Source organism: Oncorhynchus clarkii, chromosome 11 (assembly GCF_045791955.1).
Source record: "Oncorhynchus clarkii lewisi isolate Uvic-CL-2024 chromosome 11, UVic_Ocla_1.0, whole genome shotgun sequence".
In the NCBI taxonomy this organism is placed as follows: Eukaryota; Metazoa; Chordata; class Actinopteri; order Salmoniformes; family Salmonidae; genus Oncorhynchus; species Oncorhynchus clarkii.
Window position 1 is genome coordinate 30,614,087 of NC_092157.1, and position 18,475 is coordinate 30,632,561.

The 18,475-nt window shown below is 40.7% G+C and overlaps 1 protein-coding gene across 1 annotated transcript in view; it reads left to right on the forward strand.

Moving 5' to 3' along the window:
• The first annotated feature begins 12,116 nt into the window (after positions 1–12,116).
• The window catches only part of LOC139420431 (cadherin-6-like), a 74,048-nt gene continuing 67,689 nt past the window's right edge, over positions 12,117–18,475 (forward strand). The window contains exon 1 of the mRNA XM_071170558.1: positions 12,117–12,247. The gene's annotated coding sequence lies outside the window, so the exon portion shown is untranslated. The remainder of the gene's footprint in view (positions 12,248–18,475) is intronic.

The following is an 18,475-nucleotide window of genomic DNA, read 5'->3' on the forward strand; positions in this document are numbered from 1 at the left end:
ATAATTTTTAATTGTGTCTCCAGAGAAACATAGGACCTTTATTTTAATCTATCTATCAAATGACTATAGGTGGAACTAGGCATTTTTGGGTGGGGTCAAAATTACCCCAAAGGACTAGATTTGTTTTTATAAAAGAAAGTGTATACAGAAATACTAAACAATCATTTAGTTTTATTAAGAACAAGTTGATTGACAAAGTCCTGAAAAATTTGAAGCATTAACCCCCTTTGGGCTATGATACAAAATGACCCCAGTCAGTAATGAGGGTTATTGCATTAACACAACCAGTCATGATGTTTTCATCATGTTTTCATCAAAACGTAGGTTACCGTTTCACAGTATATTTAGACAAAAAATGGGAATACCTGGTACAGTAGGTTTACATCCTGTGTTACTCAGTAAAACTAAGTGGGATTCTTAAACTTTTTTTTTACGTTCTTTAAGCAGAGAGAAAAAATAGTCTCTACACACTTCAATTTCATAGTTTTAAACTGACCTCTACGCAACTTGTGCCAGAGTGTTTAAGTTAATTTCCTGGGATTGAGCAGTTACTTTGGCCCTTTCCTGGGGGAACCCCACACACATACACATACACTCGACAGATGTACGGGAAAGTAAAGTGATGTGTCTTCAACTGGCTGCATATCCAGGTCGAGGCTGAAGAAAACAACATTCCTTTTTTTCTCCTCTCCTCACACCCTTTTGTGTTTTTTTATTATATCGAATGTCAGAATCAATCTACTTTGATAATAACCTGGGTGCAACAAAACACTTGAGAGGGTATAAGGGAAGGTGCTTCTTCTTCTCACTTCCTCCTTTTTAGAGGAGAGAGAGTGGATGGAATTGGGTAATTCTAAAATGATTAAATCATGAGGTGATGTACCACAAAGTATTCACAAACATCTCGCTGTGCTATGGAGAAACCAGCATCCTTGAAAGAATATAAAACTTTTACGATTTTGTTAAAAGCAAGGGATTAAAAACGCTATAAACACCTGAGATTATTTGAGCGGGTTTATAAGGCAAGCAGAACCTCATTTAACTAACTCTGTTGGCTGGGAGTCTGGGCCGGGATAAAGCAGCATACCTTTGGCATTAAAAGTCTCCCCTCTCCATCCTACAAATGGCAGAGAGGTTGATGGGTTGGAGCTTCAAAGAAAACCCTCAACCTCATAAAAAAAATAAAAAAATGTAAAAAATGAAAAAATCCCTGTGAGCACTGGAGCGTTTATCTGTGTGGGTATATATCCACAACTAGTTGGCAATGAAGCCTGCTACGGTGTCACATCGTACTGTGGCTTTTAATAGGAACACGGCTTAAGAGGCCCTTACATCTTTCGTTTCACTTGAAGTTGTCACTCAGTAATCCCTCGGCAAAGTGTAATGCTGCTGGATTAGCAGCGCCAACCCCAGATTTCCAAATTATCATCAGAAAAACTGCTCTGAATGATGTTGCTAATAGGAACTAAAGTATTCAGCCGGGAAAAAGGGGAAGCCATGTTTTCTCCTCTTTCCCTTCAACCACTTTTCAATTCATCTTGTTGATTTTTTACTTTTGCAACAGGCAGATTAGTGTGTCATGCCAGTAGTTCATGTCCGTCCACTAGTGTTGAAGCCTTGAAAAAAGAACTTCCGGATGACTATGCAACAGCATCATTGGAGGATTTAGTAATATGGGCCACTCTCAGTACATCTGTGGTGGAGCACATGACTAATCCCTTACACAGTGAATGAGACTGTACATTAAAAAAAAACTCCCTCTGATGGCCCATGTCAACAGCAACAACAGTGGGATGAGAGGACAGAAGAGGAGAGGAGAGGGGACTGAGCCTAGCTTTGGATGCTCTCAATCTTCTCTTCCCCTCTCCCCTCCTCTCTTCTCCAGAGTGGAGAAAGGCCCAGGCCCACTCCCTCTGGTCTTATCCCCAGAGGCATCTAAATCAAAGTAAGGCCCAAACCAGCCTGGCCCTGGCCTCATACTATTGTTCATTCCGATCATCAGGCTACACTGAAAAAAATAAAAGGTTCTTAAATGGTTCTTCCTCAACTCTTAAGGTTCCGTGGATAACTCTTGCCTGGTAAAGAACCATTGAGTTAAGTGTGGGCTTCTTGACGTGGCATCTACAGTTAATCAGAATTCTAAAAGGTTCTTGAAATGTATGGAAGCCTGCAGATGTGTCCCTTTCATAGCACACAGCACATTCGCCAGTGATAACTAGTGTTGTTTTTTTTCAATATAACATTTCTAGTGTTGATTCAACACTCAGTGGGGTAAAATAACCCCAGTGTTGGTGTTAATAACCAGCATTTAACCAAAACCATGCCCGTCATTATCATTTTTCGATATCTATATTTTTGCATGTACGTTGATTGATTAATTAATCTTATGCTGATGAAATATGAATGATATACATTTTTGTAAACTATTACAATCTGTTACTTGGATTTATTGCACAAGCTACTGAAGTGGTTGTTCCAGTTAAGATGTTGAAGGTAGTCTCATATCTTAGTCTTCTCAAACCTAGCAGTAATTTTTTATGCAGGCTGCAAGTGAATAAAATTCAAAATCTTGGATATCTCCACTCTTTCTGGATTCCCAAAAAATTACACATCACTTTGCAAACCAGCATAATGTGATTTGCAGGCCTGATGTGCCCTGTAAAATATGCTTTTCAGGACACTTTATTAGTGTAAAACAAGGCCTTATGAAATACGTATTTAAATGTCTTAAATGATTTAACTTTAATGACACCATATTCACTTCTGATATCTCTTGGTGACAGCCACAGGAATAGAAATCAATGAATATAACAGTCATGTCTTTGTCCCTAGCAAACATAGTCATGGATAGTACTGGTGACAAAAAATAACTCAAAAGGCACCTTGGGAAATATGCAAATAAGGCTTAAAACCCTACAGCAGGGCTAATTAATTCTGGTCCTGGAGGGCCGAAACATTTCAGTTGGTTTATTTTTGTATGGTTCTTGAAAGAACCATCCCATGTATGGTTCTTCAGAGACCATTAAATGGTTTGCCTATGGCATCGCTCTTAAGAACCTTATTTGGTTCCAACTTGCACCTTTATTTTTACAATTGTACACAGACTTTCATTTAAAAAATTACATTAATATGTCTCTATTGGTTCTCTTTATTTTCTCAAGTAAACACACACACACGCAAGCATGCACACACGCGCACACACACTGAAACAAAAAAAGAACCTGTAGTTTTTTGTGTCATTGCGTCTCTTCACTACATCAATTAATTTCAGAAGTAACCTTAGAAACAACAATGCACTTGTTTTTTTTTGTTGTGCTTTTCTAGGACCCAAATATATGATGATGATGGATGATAAGCTATTTGTGGATAGATTGTTTTTCTGCCACAAAGGATGATGTGCCTGTTTGTACCGTGTGTTTTTTTGCTGGCTGAATGGCCACGTGCACACCAAAGAGGAGATCAGTGTTAAAAGAGAGAGCCAACATGTTTTGTCCGACATGGCCGTTCCACTTTCTGTAGCCTAGCAGCAGTAGACATATGGGTCCTGGTCCAAAGTTGTGCACTAAGTAGGAAATAGGGTGCTATTTGGGAAGTAGACATAGCCAGGGGACAGGGTAGGAGGGAGGATAGTAGACTCCATGTGCCCTCACAACACTATTGGGCCGCTGCCTGCCACTAGGACTATGATTTATGATGCTTTCAAAACTAAAACGTTTTTTGTTGTTGTACTTTACCAAGGTTCACTGTGTTGTTGTAAAGTGTATACCTCTATCTCCCACTCTAATATGATGCTCTCACAGATCTAAAATAAACCTTCTACCTGTGAAGTCCACCTTTGTCTCAATGTATACTGTCTGGGTTGTATTATTGATACAATGATTGCATGATGCTGTAACAAACTTGCATAAACCACAAACTTTGGGGAACTTGGGGAACTTGGTCAGTGCAAAAAAGTGTATTGAAAAGAAAAGCATAAAGCAAACAAGGCTATATACAGGGGGTACCAGTACCAAGTCAATGTGCGGGGGTAGAGGTTAGTTGAGGTAATTTGTAAAGTGAGTATGCATAGATAGAAAAACAGTGAGTAGCAGCAGTGTAAAAACAAAGGAGGGGGCGGTCAATGTAATTAGTCGTGGCCATTTGATTAGTTGTTCAGCAGTCTTATGGCTTGGGTGTAGAAGCTGTTAAGGAGCATTTTATGTCCTAGACTTGGCGCTCCAGTACTGCTTGCCGTGTGGTAGCAGAGATAACACTCTAAAACTTGGGTGACTGGAGTCTTTGACAATTTTTTGGGCTTCCTCTGACACCTCCTAGTATCCTGGATTTCAGGAAGCTTGGCCCCATGCCAAATCTTTTCTGTCTCCTGAGGGGGATTAGGCTTCTCGTGCCCTCTTCACGACTGTCTTAGTGTGTTTGGACCATGATAGTTTGTTGGTGATGTGGACACCAAAGAACTTGAAGCTCTCAACCTGCTCCACTGCAGCCCCATCGATGATAATGGGGACCTGTTCTGCCCTCCTCTACCTATAAATCAAATCAAATCAAATGTATTTATATAGCTCAAAGTGCTGTACAGAAACCCAGCCTAAAACCCTAAACAGCAAGCAATGCAGGTGTAGAAGCACAGTGGCTAGGAAAAACTCCCTAGAAAGGCCAAAACCTAGGAAGAAACCTTGAGAGGAACCAGGCTATGTGGGATGGCCAGTCCTCTTCTGGCTGTGCTGAGTGGAGATTATAACAGAACATGGCCAAGATGTTCAAATGTTCATAAATTACCATAAATACTGGAGGCTGAGACAGGAGGGGTCCACAATCAGCTCCTTGATCTTACTCACATTGAGAGAGAGTTTGTTGTCCTGGCACCACACTGCCAGGTCTCTGACCTCCTCTCCATAGGCTGTCTCATCGTTGTCGGTGATCAGGCCTACCACTGTTGTGTCGTCTCAAACTTAATGATGGTGTTGGAGTCGTGCCTGGCCATGCAGTCGTGGGTGAAAAGGGAGTACAGGAAGGAACTGAGTATGCACCCCTGGGGAGCTCCAGTGTTGAGGGTGAGGGTCAGAGTGGCAGATGTGTTGCTACCTACGCTCACCTCGGCAAGCTTAATGATGGTGTTGGAGTCATGTTTGGCCACACAGTCATGGGTGAACAGGGAGTACAGGAGGGGACTAAGCACTTCATGACTACCGACATGAGTGCTATGGGGCGGTAATCATTTAGACAGGTTACCTTCACTTTCTTGGGAACAGAGACTATGCTGGTCTGTTTGAATCATGTAGGTATTACAGACTCGGCCAGGGAGAGGTTGAAAATGTCAGTGAAGACACTTGCCAGTTGGTCCGCGCATACTTTTAGTACACTTCCTGGTAATCTGTCTGGCCCCACAGCTTTGTGAATGTTGACCTGTTTAAATGTCTTGCTTACATCGGCTATGGAGAGCTTGAGCACACAGTCGTCCGGAACAGCTGGTTCTCTCATGCATGCTTCAGTGTTGCTTGCCTCGAAGCGAGCATAAAAGGCATTTAGCTCGTCTGGTAAGCTCGCATCACTGGGCAGCTCACGGCTGGGTTTCCCTTGGTAGTCTGTAATAGTTTTCAAGCCCTGCCACATCTGACGAGCATCAGAGCCAGTGTAGTAGGATTCAATCTTAGTCATGTATTGACGCGTTGCCTGTTTGATGGTTCATCTGAGGGCATAACGGGATTTCTTTCAAGCATCCGGATTAGTGTCCTGCTCTTTTAAAGCGCCAGCTCTAGCCTTTAGCTCGGTGTGGATGTTGCCTGTAATCCATGGCTTCTGATAAAGTGCATCGATGTCGTTCATGCACTTATTGATGAAGCCAGTGACTGGGGTGGTATATTCCTCAATGCCATTAGATGAATCCCGCAACGTTTTCCAGCCTGTGCTATAAAAACAGTCCTGTAGCGTAGCATCTGCGTCATCTGACCACTTCCGTATTGAGCAGGTCACTGGTACTTCCTGCTTTAGTTTAAGCTTGTCAGCAGGAATCCGGAGAATAGAATTATGGTCAGATTTGCCAAATGGAAGGTTGGGGGAGAGCTTTGCATGCGTCTCTGTGTGTGGAGTAAAGGTGGTCTAAAGTTTTTTTTCCTCTGTTAGCACGTAACTTGCTGGTAGAAATTAGGTAAAATGATTTAAGTTTGCCTGCATTAAAGTCCCCGGCCACTAGGTGCGCTACGTCTGGATGAGCTTTTTCTTGTTTACCTTTGGCCCTATACAGCTCGATGAGGGCGGTCTTAGTGCCAGCATCAGTTTGTGGGGGTAAATAGAAGGCTATGAATAATATAGATGAGAACTACCTTGGTAGATAGTGTGGTCTACAGGTTATCATGAGGTATTCTACCTCAGGCGAGCAATACCGCGAGACTTCTTTAATATTAGACACCGCGCAGCAGCATTTATTGACAAATAGACACACACATCTGCCCTTCGTCATACCAGACGTAGCTGTTCTGTCCTGCCGAAACACGGAGAAGCCAGCCAGCTCTATTTCATCTGTGTCGTCGTTCAGCCCAGTCTCGGTGAAACATAAGATATTACAGTTTAGGGATAGCCCCCTTCTTTTTTTTTCGCCTGAATGACATACCCAAATCTAACTGCCTGTAGCTCAGGCCCTGAAGCAAGGGTATGCATATTATTGGAACCTTTTCGAAAGGAAACAGTTTTAAGTTTGTGGAAATGTGAATTAAATGTGGGAGAATATAACACAATAGATCTGGTAGAAGAAAATACAAAGAAAAAAACCAACCAGCCTTTTTCTACCACCATCTTTGAAATGTAAGAGAAAGGTCATAGTTCTAGCCATCACTCTGGTTGTAATTCTGATAGTGTCCACAAGATGGCAGCAGTGTATGTACAAAGTTTCAGATGCATAACTTGAAGAATGACTGACCTACAAGACTTTTAGAGTGAAGTCCCCAGGTACATTTGGGTAATCATGAAGGAGACATTCACATTCAAATTCAAGTTTTCTGCAAGAATATCATCACATCTGTATACTTGGACTTTGATTTAGCTTTCCAAGTATTAGTAGCCATATTATAAGTTCAACATTTGCAAAACAACCAGTTTTCATAACTTCATCTGAATATCCTTATAATTTTTGTCCAAAATGAAAAGGCATGCTGTTGTACAAGGTTAGTAGCTACATTTTACGACATACATGGTTTCCAGATATTCCTGTAAAGCCCAGCTCATAGGCTGTCTAACTAGCTTTGTTTGACCCCGATTGGTGCTTATTTAACAAAGATACAGTTGTTCAAGTGATGGCCACCCATGTCACCAGCGTACCAGGAAGGCATCGCTCTCTGACCAAATATGGTGTCCTATGGGATATACTACACCCCTAATGAAATACTGACGCCTTGTTACCTACTAGGATCTCTGAGGAATGGATACAAACGTGATTTGACTAGTTCAACATTTCGGCTGAGATTTTCACAGATTCCTTTCTTTGCTAATTGAACAAGTGGAAATACAAATTGATTGATTGTGCATGCTATATCGAGCTTTTTAGGATATGAAACAGGATTTTATATAACAAAATGACACTTCATGTTATCTCTGGGACCCTTTGGATGATAAATCAGAGCAAGATTTCAGAATGTAAGTACACATTTCACCTTCAGAGGTGAATTTATAAAATCTATCACGTTGAAAAAAGTGTTTTGTTGTTATGAGCTCTCCTCAAACAATAGCATGGCATGTTATGACAGTAATAGCTACTGTAAATTGGACAGTGCAGTTATATTACCAAGAATTTAAGCTTTCAGCCGATATAAGATACTTATATGTACCGACATTTGTTGTTTCTCTAAAATCTGCAATCTTAACGTGCTGCATGATTTACAACTGTCCTGTTGACGGAACGCCAATCCTTAAGAAGTCCCGTTGATAGGATAGTCTTAATCGTAGAGTTTGTTTTCCAATGATTTCCAATAATACCGAGGGTAGTGGTGGTCTACCTACTCGTCGGCAAATTCTTACAAGGCACCCCGCCCACCTCCCCCTTTTTCTCCATCTTTTCTTCACGCTGATGACGGGGATTTGGGCCTTGTCTCGACAAAGTATATCCTTTGCGTCGGACTCTTTATAGAAAAAATCTTTATCCAGTTCGCAGTGAGTAAACATTGTTGTCCAGAAGCTCTTTTCAGTCATAAGAGATGGTAGCAGCAACATTATGTACATTATGTACATAGCACAGTTGGTTAGGAGCCTGTAAAATGGCAGCCCTCCGGAGCCATTATATGAGGGAGTTCAAGCAACAGAATAATGATTCAAACATCAACAAATGAATAGTCCTGTTAGAGCCAACAGTCCAAAGAGCAAACCAACATGAGCAAATAACATGTTTTAATGAAAACGTTAGTACCACCAGAACCTCTGGTTGATTCTTTGAATGGGAGTCTATGTCAAAGGAAATATATAATCAAAAGAAGAGAAAAATACAAAAAGTTAATCCCAATGCAATCCCAAGTATGAAGGCAATAATCAGATATTCAATGGTCCAATGGAAATGAATAGCGCTGAACTATTCAATGTCAATCCAAATGGCTGGGTCAAAATAACTCAGCACTGGGTAGCCAAATAACCCAAATTGGCTTGTTTTTAACCCAGCATTTTTAGAATGTACAAAATGGTGGGTTAAGAACAATCCAATTTGGGTTATTCGGTAACCCAGCGCTGTGTAAATATTAGACAACACACATGCTGGGTTATTTGCACCCAGCCAGTTGGGATGCATGAATAACCCAACATGTTGGGTTGTTTTGGATTACCCAAACATGGGTTAATTTTACCATCAATTGGGTTTTCCCAGTTGCAGTCTTTTTTAAGGTAATCCATATATTATGTTCAGGAGGCGTGGCTTATTAGGGGTGTGGTTTTCAGATAGTTGTTTTTGGCCATCTGTAAAGAGTAAATGTCATTCCTGTTCATCATGTTAAGTTTGTACACTGAAAATATAAATATTCCTTGAATACAATGCATTCAGAAAGTATTCAGACCCCTTCCCCTTTTCCACATTTTGTTAAGTTATAGCCTTATTCTAAAATGGATTAAATAAATAAAAAATATTTATCAATCTACACACAATATCCCATAATGACAAAGCAAAAATTGTTTTTTAGAAATGTTTGCAAATTTATAAAAACTAAAAAAACAGATACCTATTTACATAAATATTCAGACCCTTTGCTATGAGACTTGAACTTGAGCTCAGGTGCATCCTGTTTCCATTGATCATCCTTGAGATGTTTCTACAACTTAACTGGTGTCCATCTGTGATAGATTAAATTGATTGGACATGATTTGGAAAGGCACATACATAGGTCCCACAGTTGACAGTGCATGTCAGAGCAAAAACAATGAGGTCGAAGGAATTGTCCATAGAACTCCGAGACAGGATTGTGTAGAGACACAGATCTGGGGAAGGGTCCCAAAAAATGTCTGCAGCATTGAAGGTCCCCAAGAACACAATGGCCTCCATCATTCTTAAATGGAAGAAGTTTGGAACCATCAAGATAGTTTTTTCCCCTCATCAATCTACACACAATACATACTTTTTGGAGGTATGGTAACTAAGCTCACCTCCTCCTTTATCTCAACTACTTTGTGTCTTTTTTTCACTTGTTTTATCTCGAGCTCCATATCCACTGCCCGACCACCTTCTTACTCCTTCTTCATTGTTCACCTCCTCAATCCCTGCACTATCGCCCTCCTCTGTCTCCACTGTGCAACATTTTAGAATGCTATTTATCCATCGAAAATGTGCCAATCTCTGCATCGCCCTCCTCTGTCTCCACTGTGCAACATTTTAGAATGCTATTTATCCATCGAAAATGTGCCGCAGCATGCTGGCTTTCACGACTTGTTTCTTACATTTATGCACAACATTTGAAAGAAATAAGCTTTTTGTGCATATGGAACTTTTCTTGGATAGTTTATTTCAGCTCAGAAAACATGAGACCAACACTTTATATGTTGTGTTAAGAGTTTTGTTCTGTATATTTCCATCTTTCTCTGAATATTCAGGTTTTCCACCTAGTCAGGAGGAATTGTGCTGGCCATGGCTATTATAACACTGGTGTCAGAGAGGGGTCCATCAGCGTGGTCAGCATTCTAGTGAAATGTGAATCAAATGGCCAATTGGTTGCGTCTCAATGGCATCCCTATAGTACACTACTTTTGACCAGAACCGTAGGGAATAGGATTCCATTTGGTACGCTTCCCATTTGGGTCAAGGGTCATGATATAGGCTGAAATGTGAAAATACTTTGCATTAAATCTACTGAGGTCACAAGATTGATAATTTGATTAGCCTTATTACTGACCTTAGAATCCATAGATTGTTCAAGCACATTGCTTTAACCTTTTACTGCAGTGGGCTAAAACCAGGGCCACGCAGGGTGTTTCTTGGTAGTCTTAAACAAATCTACTTTGAAACAAAAGTATACACCTCACACATATTTATGGGCATTAAAAAAAAGAAAAAATCCGTACCATGTCAGATATAAAGTTGAAATGTATTAAATTGAGTTTGCATACCAATATTATATATATAATATTATATATATAAATACATAAATCACAGAACACTGAAATGTAACAAAACCACTTGACATAGAAACAAGAATGTTTTTATATATTTTTTAAATAATGTTTATTAATTATGAAATTATTAATAATATTATTAACATTCCACCCATGAGGCTGCAAGGTAATTTGACTGCAGGAAAGGGCTCTCAAGTGTAACTCATTCTTAGCTCCAATAAATAACTACTTTTCGACATTCACTGAAACCAGATATAGGTATAATTCACAATTTCGTTGTGACAGAAAAAGCATAAACTTGGGCACAATTAATGCAGAAAATGCACCATTACGACAGCGAGAAGATTTATACCACAGAGTTTTCCCACCAGCCAGATGCAAAACATTTGCTGTTTTATTTCCCCAGAGATTTCACAGAGCAACAGTGCATCTGATATTCTCTAAAATGACTATGATATCCCAGATATGGCTCTTTTTGGTGCCTGACTCCTTTGTGTTTTCTCACAAAGTTGTGCCATTGATATTTGTGGTGTTATGATGTATTTCAGGTTAACTTATAGATTTTAGTTTTGTTTCTGGATCATTCCAGTGTGTGTGTGTGTGTGTGTGTGTGTGTGTGTGTGTGTGTGTGTGTGTGTGTGTGTGTGTGTGTGTGTGTGTGTGTGTGTGTGAGGGAGAGAAAATGAGTCCTGAACATTCACAAAATAAATACTGAGGCTATCCAAGCCCATTCAGTTGCAATGATTTGGTCAAGGGCCGCAGTCAGTCATTCAGTCATCACTGGCTGATCTTTTGATAGGACATGATGTCAAATGTATAAATCCTTCTGGCTCAGTGAATGGGGAAGTGCTAGGCAAGGGGTCTGATGCTTGGTTGGGAGGATAGCTCCAAAGTGGATGCTTGGAGGAGTTCTAGAAATTGAACTCATGCAACTAACAGCAGCCATAACGACATTAACCCTTGGGATGGAACAACTCACTCGCCTACAGTTTGTGATGTTGTATGTAGTACTCCCTATAGTTTAGTAATTAAACCACAAACTAAATGTTTTATTGTATTTTGCACACTGTAGAATTTTTTTTATTTAACATGTCAAGTGTTTTCATTTTTCTATATTATCCACACTTTAAGGTTTACATTCTGAATACTTACAAAAAGGCATACAAACAGTATCCTACCATATTCTTACAGGCTATTCATTGGCATATATGTCAATATATTTGGGCATTTCTTTAGGCCTATAGACTATTATTTGCAACCACAAAGGTGCTAGTCGTCTTCCATTCATCCTGCGGTTTTCAAATTGCGCTGGGAATAATATATCAATGTATCAATCACTCCGTTGAACTAGCCTACATCCCTAGTTCTTTCAAACCTGCTTCCTCAGCGCGTCAATCTGTTCATTATATTCTGTCGGCCGATTTCTCCCCTGCCCTGCATCGGGGACTTGAGAATGGCAGCCAATCGGAGGCCCAGTCCCTTTTATTTCAGCTACGGACATCCACACAGAGAAGTGATGCTGCCTGCGCGAAACAGTGAAGCGCAGTTGAGGAACAGCCTTAAAGCGCTTTTGGAACTGCTGCAGTGAACGAACGGATACACTTCGCCCTCATCTCAGCACTCGCCACTTCGCTATCGTAGGATTTCTCAAACAGAAAAATAACTTCCTTGGAAGGTGAGTGAAGCGATCAAATCAACTTTTTTTTTTTATATATACAGTGCTATTTCGCTTTGTGTTTTCTGGCAGAATGAAAGGTGTTCCCGATAAAGAAGGCGATGGTTTGAAAACTGCCGAGTCGAGTGTCCATTAAGACCTAGAGGTTATTGGTGTATTTATTGAACGTTGCGCATGAATTGATTTCCAGGTACGGTTGTATGTTCAATACTTCCGACTACAGACCTATATACTGATCTAGGTGATTCATAAATGAGGGTCAGTATAGGCGACTTAACTTTAGCCTGCCACACATCACTGGAAGTTGCTTGAAATATCACTCGATGTGCAATGCATTAGACATCACTGACCACTATTGTCCTCTGCGTCAACTTTTGGGTTTAATTTATTGTAGACCACAATGTTGGATAATATTCTGTCTCAGCTGCAACGTGGGACACATTTGTGTTCATTAATTTGACTGCTTCAGATCAGATGTACAGTAGAGTACGGTAGCACTGTGATGGCACCACAAAGCAACACATCATGTGGAGTGATAAACGTATGACAATGTCATTGTTTACATTTTCTTTTGTATGCATTATTCGTTGTTTATTGGTGCTATATGAAATGCTCGCCTTCCTCTTTATACTTTCCCACTGGTTAAGCTACGGGTATCGATGCAGGTAAAGGCTACTGTAGAATAGGTTACATGCGCTGATGAAAATAGAAAATTCTCTGTCTGTACAGTTGCACTTTGAGTGACGCGGTGTAGCATAGCGCACGTGCCAGGTCAAGATTATATGCTCCTGGAGTTGCCTGAAGTTTTCAAAGTAGCCTGTGTCTCATCAAGCGAGCCCTCATTCATAATATATTCATTATATGTGTGGCTTTTGGAGTATTCATTTTGAAATGGTAAATTCGGGTACAGGTCTATGCTATTGATTTCCTTAACATTTTCGCATTCACACTTTAATTGCTTGCATGATTTTGATTGAGCAGTACTTAATAGGTGAAGTTACCTAGTGCAGTTTCATTGGATAGTATGGTTGTTTTCCTCCTGGGTTTGTTTTGGTGCCAAGTTGGCCTATATCACAAACGTTGCTCCATAGCCTATGCCTTTGCTAATGCAGCATATACATATATTCCATGTTAGAAAATAGATTCTCAGGTCTAAGAAGCTTCAGGTGAGTGCTACTGGTCGCGTGCACTGCATTCTGGGAATCTGTCTATTCCTCAAAACAAAAACAAAAAAACTTATTATAAAAATACATCTTGGCTACTGTACCTTCCTCTAGCCTCCAGATTGCTTCATGCTGGTTATATTGCTCTAGCTCCCTAAGGCCTGCAGTGATATGCCTGGAGGAGGCCAAGAAGTTCTTAGGGGGAGTTGACTAACTACCAGGGGAATATGCTGCAAGAGTATCACTCTACAAATTACCAACAGAGACATGTGCAATAAGCAGATCATGCACTAAGTTATAATGGAGGCTTTGGAAATAAACAACATTTTACATTGACACATGCAAGGAGTTGGGTAATAGGCCTAATGCTGATGTGTTTTTCATAATTCACCCATCTGCATTTTTAAATTACTTATCACCATTTTGTTTGTGTAAGGCAGATGACAGAAATTTGCTAGTGTAAAATAACTTACTAGTGTGGCGAGACTGAGGCTTTTGCAACAGAACAGGTTGTATAGCTGAGTTTTTACATACGTTCTGGTTTGAAGTTGTAAGATGAGAGAGTAGCATAGTATCTGTGTCTGATCAAAGACATATGGAGAACACGGCAGGTACTGAATATTTAACGCTTCTACAAATAGGTTTCCCTTGGTGTGTGTGTGTGTGTGTGTGTGTGTGTGTGTGTGTGTGTGTGTGTGTGTGTGTGTGTGTGTGTGTGTGTGTGTGTGTGTTTGGGTGGGTGGGGGTAGCTTATAAAGATGTACAGGTAATGGAACAGACAAATTAAAACCATTAACCTCAAGGGTTTTAAATGAATACATTGGATCACAGAGACAGACAGACATTCAATATTTCATCAATTAATCTCCCCCCCAAAAAAAAAAAAATCTATATTCCACGGGTTATTTGCATAATCAGGGCGATTTTAAAGGCTGGATGTTGTTATGAGGTGAAGCTGATTGTCTGTCTTATCAATCGGCTCGTCTTTTCTCTCTCTGGTCTCTTGAGTGTTAGTGTGATGATGATGACATCACAGGATGTTGGTAAACCCGATGGCTGGGCTGTCTGATGACCAATGACCCAATGCTGATTACATTATCTCCGCTCCAGATGGACAGCGTCATTTTGATGTGTCCTGCTCCAGAATAATATTGAACCTTTCAAGTGCTCAGTCCTTCAAGCAGCAGCATCTGGACCTAATGAAATCACATCCCCATGCCCACTGACTGTCTCTACCACCGCACTATCCCTATGGGAATCTCCTCACAGCACAGAGACACACAAAACAAATTTCATATTCTTCCTCTGTGTGTGTGTGTGTGCGTGTGTGTGTGTGTGTGTGTGTGTGTGTGTGTGTGTGTGTGTGTGTGCGGGGCACCTTGATTGTTTCTCTGCATTAGTCAAGGTCCATATATGTTGTGATTATCTCTGGTTGTATTGAAAGCAAAGGTATAGAGATTGAAAATTGTTAGTTAGAACATTCCTGGGATTATTAACTAAAATGGAGTATGGTCTCGCTAGAGAGTGTTAGAAGAATGGCCTTTAGTCTTTTGCCCACGTGAAAAACATGCCCCCTTGTGGACAGAAGAGACATGGAAACTAGGTGGTTATGACTGCTGTCGTCACCAAAACAAAGTATTTTGAAGTGTATGTGAGAACAATGACAACCTGGTAACTCTGTGCTAATGGTGTATCTTCATTCAGGAAGCTATGGTCAGAATGTTATTCTGCTTGTGTTCAGCTACAAAACAATCAAGACGTAGTGCTGCCATACATTTGAGAAGTCTGTTTTTGGTTATTCCCAGTGTTTGTGGAGGACAGTGTTCTTTACACAATGAAGGTCAGTAACTCTGGTTCCACGTCTCATTTACCCTAATTACAGGAGATGGAGAGGTAAAGATGGCTACCAGTAAAGCCACGGAAAGGCAATTTTTCTGACAAGGGTTTTTAGGAAATTTGCCAAAAGAATAGCATTAATGGAATTTACAGACAGCACCACACTCCATGAGGAAAAGGGCAAAAAACTCCATAATCTCTGATGCCTGTTGTTATGGCAAATGTCTCCATTTACATTTGCTTTGGAGGTTCTGTTGTTGCCACAGTAGAATCTGCTCAAATACATTTTTTAAAAATGGGGCGTTTTCTGTGTGAGATTAAGTACACTGTGAGAGTAGATCAACGACACCAGACCTCTCAGTTGTTAATTGGTAATTGTCTGTATTGCGTGTACAAAAGAAAAGCAACCAGACAGAAATAGACTGTACATGTCTATTGTACTATTCTTGAAATATGCAAAAAATGTACAGTAGTTTCATAGCTGTTGTGTATGGTGGCCATGAACATGTACAGTCGTGGCCAAACGTTTTGAGAATGACACAAATATTAATTTTCACAAAGTCTGCTGCCTCAGTGTCTTTAGATATCTTTGTCAGATGTTACTATGGAATACTGAAGTACAATTATAAGCATTTCATAAGTGTCAATGGCTTTTATTTACAATTACATGAAGTTGATGCAAAGAGTCAATATTTGCAGTGTTGACCCTTCTTTTTCAAGACCTCTGCAATCTGCCCTGGCATGCTGTCAATTAACTTCTGGGCCACATCCTGACTGATGGCAGCCCATTCTTGCATAATAAATGCTTGGAGTTTGTCAGAATTTGTGGGGTTTTATTTGTCCACCCACCTCTTGAGGATTGATCACAAGTTCTCAATGGGATTAAGGTCTGGGGAGTTTCCTGGCCATGGACCCAAAATATCGATGTTTTGTTCCCCGAGCCACTTAGTTATCACTTTTGCCTTATGGCAAGGTGCTCCAAACTGTTCCTGGATGGTCGGGAGAAGTTGCTCTCGGAGGAAGTGTTGGTACCATTCTTTATTCATGGCTGTGTTCTTAGGCAAAATTGTGAGTGAGCTCACTCCCTTGGCTGAGAAGCTACCCCACACATGAATGGTCTCAGGATGCTTTACTGTTGGCATGACACAGGACTGATGGTAGCGCTCACCTTGTCTTCTCCGGACAAGCTTTTTTCCGGATGCCCCAAACAAGCGGAAAGCGGATTCATCAGAGAAAATGACTTTACCCCAGTCCTCATCAGTCGAATCCCTGTACCTTTTGCAGAATATCAGTCTCTCCCTGATGTTTTTCCTGGAGAGAAGTGGCTTCTTTGCTGCCCTTCTTGACACCAGGCCATCCTCCAAAACTCTTCACCTCACTGTGCGTGCAGATGCACTCACACCTGCCTGCTGCCATTCCTGAGCAAGCTCTGTACTGGTGGTGCCCCGATCCCGCAGTGGATCGGGGCACCACCAGGAACCAATCAAATATAATCAAATCAAATTTTATTTGTCACATACACATGGTTAGCAGATGTTAATACAAGTGTAGCCAAATGCTTATGCTTCTAGTTCCGACAATGCACTGATAACCAACGAGTAACCTAACAATTTCAGTACAACTACATTATACACACAAGTGTAAAGGGATGAAGAATATGTACATAAAAATATATGAATGAGTGATGGTACAGAACGGCGTAGGCAAGATGCAGTAGATGGTATCGAGTACAGTATATACATTTGAGATGAGTAATGTAGGGTATGTAAACATATAAAAGTGGCATTGTTTAAAGTGGCTAGTGATACATGTATTACATAAAGATGGCAAGATGCAGTAGATGGTATAGAGTACAGTATATACATATGAGATGAGTAATGTAGGGTATGTAAACATTATATTAAGTGGCATTGTTTAAAGTGGCTAGTGATACATTTTGTACATACATTTTTCCATTATTAAAGTGGCTGGAGTTGAGTCAGTATGTTGGCAGCAGCCACTCAATGTTAGTGGTGGCTGTTTAACAGTCTGATGGCCTTGAGATAGAAGCTGTTTTCCAGTCTCTCGGTCCCTGCTTTGATGCACCTGTACTGACCTCGCCTTCTGGATGATAGCAGGGTGAACAGGCAGTGGCTCGGGTGGTTGTTGTCCTTGATGATCTTTATGACCTTCCTGTGACATCGGGTGGTGTAGGTGTCCTGGAGGGCAGGTAGTTTGCCCCCGGTGATGCATTGTGCAGACCTCACTACCCTCTGGAGAGCCTTACGGTTGTGGGCGGAGCAGTTGCCACACCAGGCGGTGATACAGTTCGACAAGATGCTCTCGATTGTGCGTTCCTGGCGCTTGCTGGACTTTCTTAGGCGCCCTGAAGCCTTCTTCACAACAATTGAACCGCTCTCCTTGAAGTTCTTGATGATCCGATAAAAGGTTGATTTAGTTGCAATCTTACTGGCAGCAATATCCTTGCCAGTGAAGCCCTTTTTGTGCAAAGCAATGATGACGGCACGTGTTTCCTTGCAGGTAACCATGGATGACAGAGGAAGAACAATGATTCCAAGCACCACCCTCCTTTTGAAGCTTCCAGTCTGTTTTTCGAACTCAATCAGCATGAAAGAGTGATCTCCAGCATTGTCCTCGTCAACACTCACACCTGTGTTAACGAGAGAATCACTGACATGATGTCAGCTGGTCCTTTTGTGGCAGGGCTGAAATGCAGTGGAAATGTTTTTGGGGGATTCAGTTCATTTGCATGGCAAAGGGGGACTTTGCAGTTCATCTGATCACTCTTCATAACATTCTGGAGTATATGCAAATTGCCATCATACAAACTGAGGCAGCAGACTTTGTGAAAATTCATATCTGTGTCATTCTCAAAACTTTTGGCCACGACTGAACTAACCAAAGTTAATGAATGGTGATGTATGTTTAACATTCGATCTGAATATCCTAATTATGCCCCCCCCCCACACACACACACACACACATCAATACAATAGACATTATATTATGGATAATATAAATGCTCTACAAGTTGTTCTATTGCATTTGAAGAGCAACAATAACACATAGAAACAACTTGGAACTGTAATCTATTGTAACTGGATATCATATTGGTACTTACATACATGTACAGTGCGAGTGGAAATAACTTTCATGCTGAGATTAAAGTTGCTCTTTGAATTTTGACTGCTTTTGTTCTGAGAACATTTCCTTTCTCTTGAGTGTTCTG